The following is a 12,015-nucleotide window of genomic DNA, read 5'->3' as shown; positions in this document are numbered from 1 at the left end:
TTAGGATGCAGAAGAAAAACATGCTGGCATATTTCTAAATTCTCACTGACTCAATGAATCATTTTTCAGTTTGTCACACTTTTAATCATGTGTGTGCATTTCTGTGGGAAAAAAAAATCAAGGAATTCTAGAAATTGATGTCACAACAACACAAACAATACTTAAAGAATCTCATAATTACAGAATCACAGAATGGTTGGAGTTGGAAGGGACCCCAGTGGGGTCATCTGGTCCAACCTCTTCCTAAGGCAACTTCACCTAGATCTGGCTGCACAGGATTGTGCCCAGGCAAGTTTCAGATATGATCAGAGAAGGAGATATTGCAGTGCTTTGTCACCCTCCAAGTAGAAGTCAAGGTAGACAACATCCACTGCTCTTCCCTCATCTACCTGGCCATTTGTACCATACAAGGATGTCAGATTGGTCAAGCATGTTTTCCTCTTGATTAATTCACTTTTATAAGTTTCCCTCTAGACATTAATGTCAGTTGTAGAATGTACTTTCTTACAAAAAACCTGAATACTAAGTCAACATTTAATTTAAATATGAGGTCCAGGGAAAGGCAATCTCTTCCCGCTGAGAATATTATATTTTGTGATTCTCTGATTCTGTAATGTACTAACACAGTAAAAAAATGAATAGAATTATTTTCCTGTTGAAACCATAAGCATAATTCAAATAAATACCTACAGGAGCAAAAATCCATCTGGCTGTTAAACTTTTATTTTTAAATGGGACAGTTCATTTGGTCATAGAGGATTGCTGCATAGCATCCTTCAAATTAGGAGTTTTCAAAACAGCTTTCTGGTATAACACCATGCATTTAAAAGACATGAAGAACTTTAATTTACAGAACCAAAATTTCCATGCTGTGTCATAGACTTCATCTTATCGATCCCACAGTGGCATCTACAAAGTTCATGCTTAGTCTTGCTTTTAACTCTCTGTACAGTTGGATGAATTCTTCACATAAGCTGCTCTGCAGCCTATTAAAGAGCTTATACTCATAGCTTTCAAAAGGCAAGGACCAATCAAATCTCATGGAAGTTTTGTTTGACAAAGAACTGAGTAAACTTTAGATAGAAACATCAGGTTCTGGCCCAGAGAAAGCTCAAGTAAATAATTCTTTATTGTTACTACTGGCAATTATTGACCTTGTTAAACAAGCTGAAGGGAGATTTCAGCTAAAGAAACAATATCTGGAAAATGAAAAATTATAGAAATAATAAGTAAACAGCAGTGAAAAATTGGGAATTCAGACTTGCTGATTGATATGTGGTTTTTAAAGTATTAAAAACCATTATCATTAGTACTTTGTCTACCATAATATTATTCTTTTATGTATTTGCTGATGTTTACTAAAATTGGAATAACTGGATTGAATGTCATGCCTTCATAGGCATGTGTTCAAACTGAGAGTCTAAAGGCTGAGGGAACATAAAGGACACCAAAGCCATTTCTATGTTTCATTATGTGCATATGAAATATAATACAACAAAAGTGAAGAAACTAAGGAAGGAAAATTCTTATTGCCTTATGGATTGTGTAATTTTGCCATAGAAAACAGAGTAAAACCCAAGTTTTCTAAGGTAATGTCTCAGATCAGATCCTGAGGTAAGCTAAGTATTTGTTCCATCCATCCATCCATCCATCCATCCATCCATCCATCCATCCATCCATCCATCCATCCCAGCACATCTACCCATTTGTCCTGCTTTTTCTCTCTCACAGGTTAACCTTTTTTAACAGCAATATTCAAAACAGTACCTGGGCAGTAGCTGATCTGTATGCTTTATACTTGTCAGCAAAGCAAAAGAAATACAAAACTCAACACAAGTTCAGCAAAAGGTACTTCAGCTTGACTTTTTAGCTGGAGGAGGAAGTTAATACTGGTGTTAATTACACGCCTTCAAAAATGCAAATCTTCATTACAGCTATTGTTGCCAATTCAAAGTCAGTTAGATTTACTGTCTGTCACAATTCCTATCTGCAACTGCCTCCATACAAAAGACTGCGATCAAGAACTTGCCAAAATTAAATAGATGCGTGCATTGACATGCTTATTATAGCATTTATGATGCATTAAGTGCCAGGTGGATGCATGGACTATGAGAGAATAAAAAATACAGAGCAATCCCAGTTTTATAAATTTGTATTGCTTTGTGAAACGTATCTGAGACCCTATTTTTCAGAGGCACTGAGATCACATACTTCAAAAAAAAACTTCTCTAGGTTGGAGGAGCAGGGTTTATTAAGGTTGAGAAATGTTGGTTCTTCTAGCACATTTTTATAGTAAGGCAACTGAACTTCACTGTCTGAAAACAGTAAAATAGAATGTGGGCGTTATCACTGACAATTCTGTAATATTGAGACATGCACTGCTACCTTTTAACAGTCTTTAAATCAACCCAATAGAAAGATGGTACACATGTAGCTTACCTATAGCTGTCTGTTGTGTAAGTGGCTGAAGATGAGCCTGAAAATGTGAGGAAAAATATCAGTCACTTGAAATCAAGCTCAGTGTTGTATCTGGAGGAGGCTTTCTGCACTCAGAGAGTATTTTCTCAAGTGAATTTTTGTTGCAGACTAGCCTCTTTCAAGCTTTTCAAGCCCCTGGACATCCACTGGCAAGGCCAATGTCTCAGGCTGCTACTCACACACAGACCTTCTTACCACCCTGAATTCCTTTTCACTAGGGCAAGGCAGATGTGAGAAAGAGAGACCATATCTGGCAGAAACCTCTGTTCTTACACAAAATCAGTGTTGTACAAGAAGATTATCCAGACACTATAAGGGCTTGCTGGGAATTCTTTAGTATAGTCCCACACAGCTCTGCCCTGATTTTGAACTCTTCTTGTCCAGAATGCAAGAGTTGCTTCTCCTTTCTCCTCTCAGCCACGTGTCAGATGCCATGGCAGGAGATGCCCATGTGCCTTCCAGCTCACCATGTCTTAAAGATAGCCTTGGGTGTCTGGACAGGCTTCTCAGCAGCCTCAAAGCTGACAGATGAATGAGGGGTCCAAGTTCATCAGTGAGAGCTGACCCTCACTGATAGCTGCAGATTGGTGGCTGCATCTGAATAGGTCAGCAATACACTGATCAACCTTCACTCCTTAGACTGAAATGCCAAACAACAACAATAACACAACTTCAAAACCAAAGAAATTGAAAAAGGGATTCCTAGTGTTTCCAAGTGCCAGAATACTTGCAGTGATAAGAACGGGAGGGTGGGGGTGGGGGGGGTGTTGGCCAGGGCAAAGGATGGGAGTGAGCCTGAGAGCAAAACTTGGAGCGACAGCTAAGCAAACCACAACAACCAGGAGTTGCTCAGATAAGCATGTTCAGAGAAAGTCCTGCTTCCCTGGCCTTGGAATGAACAGACAGACCTAGTCCTACCTTACTGACCTGCCTATCAAATCAAACATGACTGCTGGGCTCCTGGGTTTTTCATACATGAAAAAGAGTCAATTATTTTCTAACCATGATTTTCTTTTAGACAGAAACAACAGCTTTTAAAGAGATGGTGTGGGCTTGTCCCATGTCTGTTCTGGCTTCGCCCATTTCAAAAAATGAGAAAAAAGCTGGCAAGTGTAGCCAAAGGCGGTTTCCCCAAACACTGCTCTGGTCCTGATTGACCTTCCATGTTGTACTCAGTAATCATTTGAGAAATTATTCTGGAAAAAAGTCCTGTGCTCAGATCATAAAGAAATGCCAATAAACATTTTCATCTTTAATGTTTCTGAGTGAGAAAGGCCATGGTAGGGAGTTTCAGTTGTTTCTTTGATATCCAGGAGAAAGTGTTTTCCTCAGGAGCTCTGCTTACCCCTCCTGCAGCCATGGCTGGGGCTGTCCCATAGTCTGTGCTCTCTCTGGTCCACCAAACTTTAAAGCTGTCTCAGGTCTTGGTGTGTCCACACAATTGTTCCAGGAAGATGAGCTGTAGTCCAGTCCTTATCTTCTTGCTAATATCCCTTCCAAGCTCTGTTGCTGTCTTCCGGTTCATTCTACTCAATCCCATCAGGTTTCTGTGAAAACACATTTTATGTATCTCTTTGGTGTTGGGTAATTCATGGCTCAGTATTTACACAGAGTGGGTGAACCTGATTGTCATTGTGGGAGCTTTGGTTTTTACATGTTTGGGTTGGCCAGGGATGGTGTAAGCTCAGAGACAACTGGGAAGATGATGGAGGAAATGGGACTTATAGGGCCAGCATGTGACAAAATGGCCCCAATGTATTAGGCAAGGGCTGAATATTTACATGGGAAAATGGCCCATGTGTCCCAGACTCTGTGTGACCTTTGGGTGGAGACATCAAGTTAGTACTAGAAATCTGTTGGAGATAGATGGAATAAATCACAGTGGGACATACCTATCTAAATTGCCTTTGACAGATACTTTAAGTTGATGAGCCTGACCACTAACTTTCAAATTGCTAAAATTGCATGAATGAAACTATTCCTGCAGAAATACCTTAGAGAAAGAGCTGTGAGAATGCCAGGTGGGAATAACAGAGAGGATAAGTGCTATGGGCTGTATTAACTGATCAGAATCAGACTATGAGCTACTAATGAGAAGCTGCCTTGAAGCACAGTGCTTGGATTTGTCAATTGAAGTAATTGTAAGGAAAAAAAGAGACATATTCATGCAGGTGTAAGTGACTCTGCCAAAACCTTATCTGGAGTATTGTGTGCACTTCTGAGCATCAATGACTGAGGGAGAGGGAATTCAGACTGGAACAGGTGCAGAGAATTGATTACACTTATGGGAAGTGTTTTGAACTAGAGAGCTTGCTCAGCTTAGAAAAGCAAAAGCTGAAAGAGGACCTGGTTGCTCTCTGTGAATGCTGAACAGGTAAAACACCTGGAAGGGAAAGAGCCACTTGTGCTCAAGAACAATACTGACACAGGAACTAATGAGTATAAATTGTGAACACAACTAAATTGAAAGCTGGGATGGCTTATAACTAGTAGAGTAATAAGGTTTTGGTTGCTTTGAAACTTCTGTGGAAATAAGGAATGACAGAATCTACATAGTTTTAAACTAGAACTTGGTCAGTTTATTAAAAGGATGATTCAGGCTGTTTGCCAGTAATACTAGATAGGTAGAACTTGTTGCACTGGGAAATCCCATCCAGTCCATTGCTCCTGGGTCAGTCTCTATACTTGGGCAGATATAGCGAGTGCCCAAAACAGAAAAAAATAAAGCTAAACTAAAATTGAAATATGAGTGGCTTTCTGTGGAAGGGCAAGTGATTATTTAGGACACAATATGGTCCTGTAGATACTAGAATCAAGTTCCTGCTGGTAGCATTCAGGTACTTAGTCATGAGTGCCAACATGCAAACCTGATTAGATAAAGACAAATAGGGTAAGATAGGGAATAAGAAATAATGCTTTGTGAACAGAGATTACATTACAGAGGTGGCCTAGCAAACACTATTAACCTAGAACCTTGAAAGCAAAGGAATATGACATTAAGGAAAAAATACTTTCTTTTCTACATGGTCCTTAAAACTCAAAATACTCAAGGACTGCAGAGTTTTACTCTACTGCAACAAAGGCAACAAAGAACCACACAACTTCTGAGCTCTGAAAGAAAACCTTACTGGTGGCTGATACATATGACTGAAATAAGAAATACTGGGCTAGATGGGCCAAATTGTCTGTTCCTAAATTTCTGTTCTAATTGTCTATTCCTAAATTTATTCCTGAGAATTATTGGCATTTCTATCCATCTTCAGTGTGTTCTTCATACCCTGGAATAAGTATCTCATTTTAGGATCTCTGATGCTAAAATTAAAGTTTCTGGTAATGACAATCTACAGTGTGAACCTCAAGGATCAAAAAGAATGGCCAAAGAAGAATATAGATGGCAACAGTTAAACCAACACTCTGCACCTTTATTTTTTGGCCCTGCAGACTAAAACTTGCTTAAAACACATGTACCACACTCAGCAACTGTGACAAAGCTGTTATCTTCTTCTCCTGTAGAAAAAGAAGTCTTAAAATCTTTCAGATGAGAAAAGTCTGGAAGGTGACGTCTTTTTCATCATGTTTTACATTTTTGGACCTAAATTTCAACACTGAAGATTCCAGATGCTATAAAAACATGAAGTGCAACATGGTATTAAGGTCATGTCTCACTGGTGCAGACTGTACTGGTTTAGCCACCCAGCCTGGCAAACTGCTGCTAGTGCCAAACCAATATATCTTTTTTTTCCCCTATAATTATACCATTTTTATCCCCGAGTGAGATTTTTCAGACAAGCTATTGTTGTCGGGGATATAAGACTCCATTTACCCCTAATCTGCAAAGTTTCCCTTGCCCCCACAATGCATTCAAATGTATGTTTGTTTTTACAAAACAATGGTTTCATAATCACATATTGAGCAAAGTATAGCTGTGCTTAATAAAGTGGTGAAGTACAGACATGGTCATTTTCTTAATTAACTCTAAAAAAAAATCTCTGTACAATACTATTTTGTTTCTTCAACTGTCAGAATCCCCTTCTAAGACTTACATGCTGTATCAAAATTTAAAAACAAGTCTTTGACTGGAGCATGGTAAGACCTGTGGTTGTCATGCCAGAAAATAATTAAAAATGAAAACAAACTGTAAAGCTATATTTCATTTGAAACAGTTACATCAGTGATTGATAAGCAGTAATTTGAGCTGATATTCCTGTTATTTCCAGAAAGGAGTTCAAAGTCCAGATTTTAAAAGAAATACCATTTTCATTGTATTAAGTATCACTGTAATTGAAAGTAAAGCTGTCACTTATCTAAAAATAGAGGACCAGCTCACCTCTTCAAGGCAATTATTATGGAACATTCTTATGAAGTTTAGTAGTGTCTGTGGCTGGCAATACATGGCTGTACAGACAGACAGCGCTCACCCGTGGCAGAAAGGTGCTCACTCCTTGGGAACAGGCACAAGCTCCAAACCAGCAGCCCCATCCTGCTGGCAGGCTCTGCTCCTCGGGGTAATGCTTTGACTGAACCCCACCGATTGACTCAAGCTGCTTCTCACAAACAGGAAAGAGCTCTGGTCACGCAGGGCAGCCAGGATGCAGTGACACAAGATGCTGGAGGTTGGTGAGCAGAGGACCCTGGTCTTTGGGGAAGCAAACAGGGACTGGTTCAGGGTTTACCTGACATGATCCCTTATGGAGCTGCTATGAAGGGGAGGAGTGTCCAGGAAACCTGGCTGGTTTCTGAAGGTAACTTACTGAGAACTCAGGAATGAATCCCACCATGTGGGAAGACTGAATTTCTGGAGAAGATCTGCATGGCTAGGTGGGGAGCTTCTCATTGAAGTAGCTCACAAAAAGGAAGTGGAGAAGATGTAGAAAGAAGGACAGGCAGTATAGAATGGAGCAGTGTTAGAAACTTAGTGTCAAAATTAGGAAGGCCGTAGCCCAGCTGGAACTGAAACTACTGAGGAGCACAGACTCTGGAAATGTTGGTTTCAAAGTAAATTCAGGACCCAGAGATGGATAGAGAAGAAGCACTAGTTAAAAGGGAGCAAAAATGGCTTAAGTATTCAGTGACATTTTTCCTTCAGTATTCACAAGGAAAAGCTGATTTGGATCTGGCAGGATGTGGGATGGAGAAGGACAGCCCTTCCTCAATGGGAGAGATAAAACAAGTTAGAGACTTGAACGAAGCTGGATGTACTCAATACTGGGGATAGGGCTAGGAAGGATTTACCTGAAGGTGCTGGAGAAGCTGGCCTGTGTAATTGTGAGATCAGTATGCGGACAAAACATTTTTAAAATAATTTTTTTTTTAAGAGCAAAGCTGCTGTGAAGAAGAAAATGGAACAGGCATGTGAGCAATTTTAGATGTAGCTGAGCTATGTTAGCTGCACTGGTTATTATAATGAAAGAAATTCCCACAACTGAGTGGGCCATGGGATTTGATTTTCATATCTCTTGTCCTACTTTTATGTTTATAAGACATTACATATAGCAGCTTTCATTAAGACCTGGGATTTGGTGTTTAATATTTCTGAAACAAAAATGAAAGATTTGCTGAATTTATCACTGAGGGAAGAGGGAAAAATCCAACACCAGGTGAAAGTACCAGGTACTTTTAGAAGCTGGACTTGATATGAGCTTTCACAGCTGGCCTAGGTGAGATAAGCTGGTACCCTAGTGAAATACTCATTTGCCATCTGGGGAGGAAATGATGTGAGGAAGTGAGCTCTTACAGCCACTGGGCCAAGTCCCAAAGTTTCTGCTTAGATTTAGCTCAGCCAAATGCCAAATCCAACTCATGTGGATTCCTCTTCAGAACTTAGATATTCACAAGGACTGCGAGTCATTATCAAACTGATTCCTCCTCAAAAAAAAAAAAGAAAGTAAAATAATAGAAAAAATAACAGAACATCCAGTTTGTGAGTTGTCAGTTGTGAATCTTGATTTCCAGTCTGGCATCCGATCTGCTTAAGGCTCCTGTCAGACTCATCCTGACTCATCCTCCTGTGTGCTCTGTAGTACCCAGCTATCAGCGGTGCTATCCATGCTTCCCAAGGACTGCCTCTCCTAGAGGGGTTGCAGCCTGGCAAAATGGGGGGGAGTAACAACCCCCCTCACACTGCCACCTTTCTCCTAGAGGGGTGACTGATCTGGTTGTCTCTTCTCTGCTATTTCTCCAGAAGGCATAGAAATAAAACCTTTTGGAGATCAGGAGCTCTCTCAAGTTAAAGTACATTAAGCCAGAGGGCTCAAAAGTGAAGGTGAGCATAAAGACAATGTAGTCAGATAATCCCTATCTCCTTCAGAAACCAATATAAATGTATAGTGAATCTAAGAAGGAAGAGAAAAAAGGAAGCTGAAGCTGGGAGTGAAAGATACCAAAATGTCTTATTTTCCTTTTCATTTGCGTCATTAGGTTTGAATAGGAACTGAGCTGGACCCTAATTCAGCTATGCATATTTCAAAGAAAAATATTTAATTTGGGCCATAATTAGAAAATTTGTAATTTAAGAAGAGTAAAGAGGAGACAATATAAAAGAAGCAATGATGCTTGTTCCTTTTTTAAAAAAAATCTGTTTGATATTAATATTTAGGCATCTATTGACACATTAATAACTGCTTTAGGAAACAATTAAAGGAAAAACAGCTCCTTTGGAGCTAGGTGGCAATATAAAATAAATTACTTGATACACTGGAATAAGTAGAGAAATTGAGAGAAATGTTTTATTACCAGTTAAGAATCAGTGAAAGGGACTCATTTAAGATTGAATGCATAACCTCAGCATCACTGTTTTCCATCTTGCTGTGCTTAGGCAATTTACATGTTCTTTTAATGTATTGCTTTTAATGAACATAGGGATGATACAGTGTCTGTGTATATACTGAGATAAATTCACTTTCACCTTGGCTATCTGCTGTACATTCTGAATGACTGTAATATTATTATTAAAGAGCTTTGGTCTCCTAATATTTAAGTCTAAAATTTTCTTAGATCTTTTCTAGCGACATCATCCATGTTAACAAATTTTCAACCTGCTTCTTCAGATTCAGTACAGAATGAGCACTGGCTTTGTTAGTCTGAGCACACAGTTTCATAACCATTGAGCACTGGGGTTATTAGTCCTTATGCCTTTATTTGGCAGGGTATGAGCTAAGCAGTGGTTAAACATTTAATTTGGGCAAGAGCTTTAAGTTATGTGAATTCTGATGGACAAACATGCCCCTTCTTGGAGTTGTGCCTAGGGATGCTGTGATTCATCACACATATTCAGGCACAAGAAAGAAAAGGCAAAGAGAGAAAGGGAGAAGTATTTCTGAGGCAAACTCATCTTCCTAAGACCCTGGAAGTGGCTCTGGACACCTGCAATGTGCAACCTTCAGATATCTGGAGATGAACACTGCAGGAACTGACTTTGCAAGTTAGTTCCCTGAGAAGCCAGAGACACAGGCTTGTTAAATAAGAATCCAAGGAATTTTTCTACATCAGGTTTAATGTGCTTAAATTTGAAGGCTATAATTTAAAAAAAATCAGACTAGGCCTCTTCTGACAGAAGGTTGTCCACTGACTGGCAACCTTCCTTGCTTCTGGTTTGTAATTCCTCCTGTATTTTTCCAAAAACGGATCTTCTGTGTTATTCTCTCCAGGTGTATTAGCCAGGGGCTCAGCATCTTCTTATGACATAATTTATTGCTTAGCTATCACTGACCTTGAGTATTCAGCGCTGAAAACTGGTGAAAACTCTTTACCCTGGCCAAGAGCCAAGGGTTTCCAAGGGTGGGACATGAAGTGGCTGGTCAGGCTTCACTGTTCCTGTTCACCCTGTGCTCCATGCAAGAGCTGGCCCTGTGTCCTCCCATAGGTTCTGTGTCAGCTGGGAGGGCAAACACAGGAAAGGAGGCAAAAGAGACCCATGCTCAAATTGTTTTAATCCTGGCCTCTGTATGCAGATGCCTGACGTGATTTAAAAGCCAAATAAAGATATTTCACTGAGGTCTGCAGGACCTCAGGTGGTTGTTGGTCTGCCATACCCCACACAACTTGCAGTCCAAGGCAGTAAGCTGTGAAATCAGCTGAAGCACAATGTGACTAACAGGGAATGTTCACTATATAGGATGAGTAACTCTATATGGTAGAACTTCATAAGCTTACAAAAGCTGATCTTGGTTATGCAGAAAGAGAATGGCTGGGATCTGAAACGGAACTACTAAAAATGCCACTTTCTTGTCTGATTTATAAATTCCAGTTTTGGGCTGTACTTAGAGCTGTAATCAGTGTTTTGAAAGAAGTTAATCCCAGAGCATGAGGAGTGACTAATACTATTACTCTCCTTTTATATTGCTTGCACAGTGCTTCTCTTTCTGATTAGTAAGAGGAATTCTCTACCCAAAAGTCTCATCTATTTGCAGCCTCTGCTGCTCATAGTCAAGGATTACTTTCATTTAGAAAATTACTTGGACAATTTTCATAATCTGCCTAAAATTTTCCTTTCTTATCTCCTATTTTTTCTCTTGCTTATTTTCTTCTCTGTCTTGCATTTCACAGAGGGCTATCCAAAAAAGAGAGAGGTTATTATGATCTTGCCTCTTTTGCTGCAATAGTTTTAGAAGATTTAGCGTGGAGATAGTTTCAAAATTACCCCACTTTTGAGCTTCCAGCTCCGTTTTCCTTCTCTAAAGAAAGGGATAGCCTCTATTAAAGAGGCTATCACCTCTGTAGTCAGCAATTCAAAAACAAACAACAAAATCTCAGCTCTTCTGCTGCTCAGGAGTTTTGCATTGGTTTAAACAAAGTTAACAGTCAAAATGATGCACAGGCAGAAATCCAGTGATGCACATCCACACATCCAAAGCCAGCCTGAGACACCAATGATTCAGAAAAGGGGAAAATCCTCCTTGTGCTGCTTCTTTCCAAAACATTACCTTGTCTGCTTTTAATTAGGTCCCTGTTGATTGCAAGGTAATGCAGTTACCAGTGGCTCAAAGCTTTAGCAGTTTGTTGTTGCTCTTCTTCTACTTCCCAGTTTCAGAAGAGATCAGTACATTGGGTTGGGACTTCCCTCCCAGATGGTTGTCTCAGTTTTCCAGTAAGTTGCTTTAGTCATGTCAGGTCTAATAACACTTTCTCTTCCTAAAGACACTTTCACAGAAAATCCTCTGCCCTTTGCGGTTCCTTTCTGGGGCTGTTGCAGCCTCTCAGGGGGAGGCAGCATATTTCAGAATGCAAGGGAGTAAAGCTTATCCCCAGAAATGTATCTCAACCCAGAAACGTTTCTCAATCCTGATAATTGTTCCTGGAATGGAATTTTCCTATCTCTGACCTGCACTTAGTAATCGCTGTGAGCCTAATCTTCACTTGTTCTTTATCAATTTTATATAATGAATTTGTTGGGAATTACAAAGGTTTGATGTAAAACATAATTAGCACAGGTATTTTTATAGATTTCAAAGAGCTTTTTATTATTTGATAGTTCTCATTCAGTAGGAGGTAGACAGTTCTGGCTCACAAATGGGTAACATTATTTTGCTTTTCTTTCAT

Source organism: Agelaius phoeniceus, chromosome 2, assembly GCF_051311805.1.
Source record: "Agelaius phoeniceus isolate bAgePho1 chromosome 2, bAgePho1.hap1, whole genome shotgun sequence".
Taxonomy (NCBI): Eukaryota; Metazoa; Chordata; class Aves; order Passeriformes; family Icteridae; genus Agelaius; species Agelaius phoeniceus.
The sequence above is the reverse complement of the archived record's forward strand: the minus strand, read 5'-3'. Positions refer to the sequence as shown.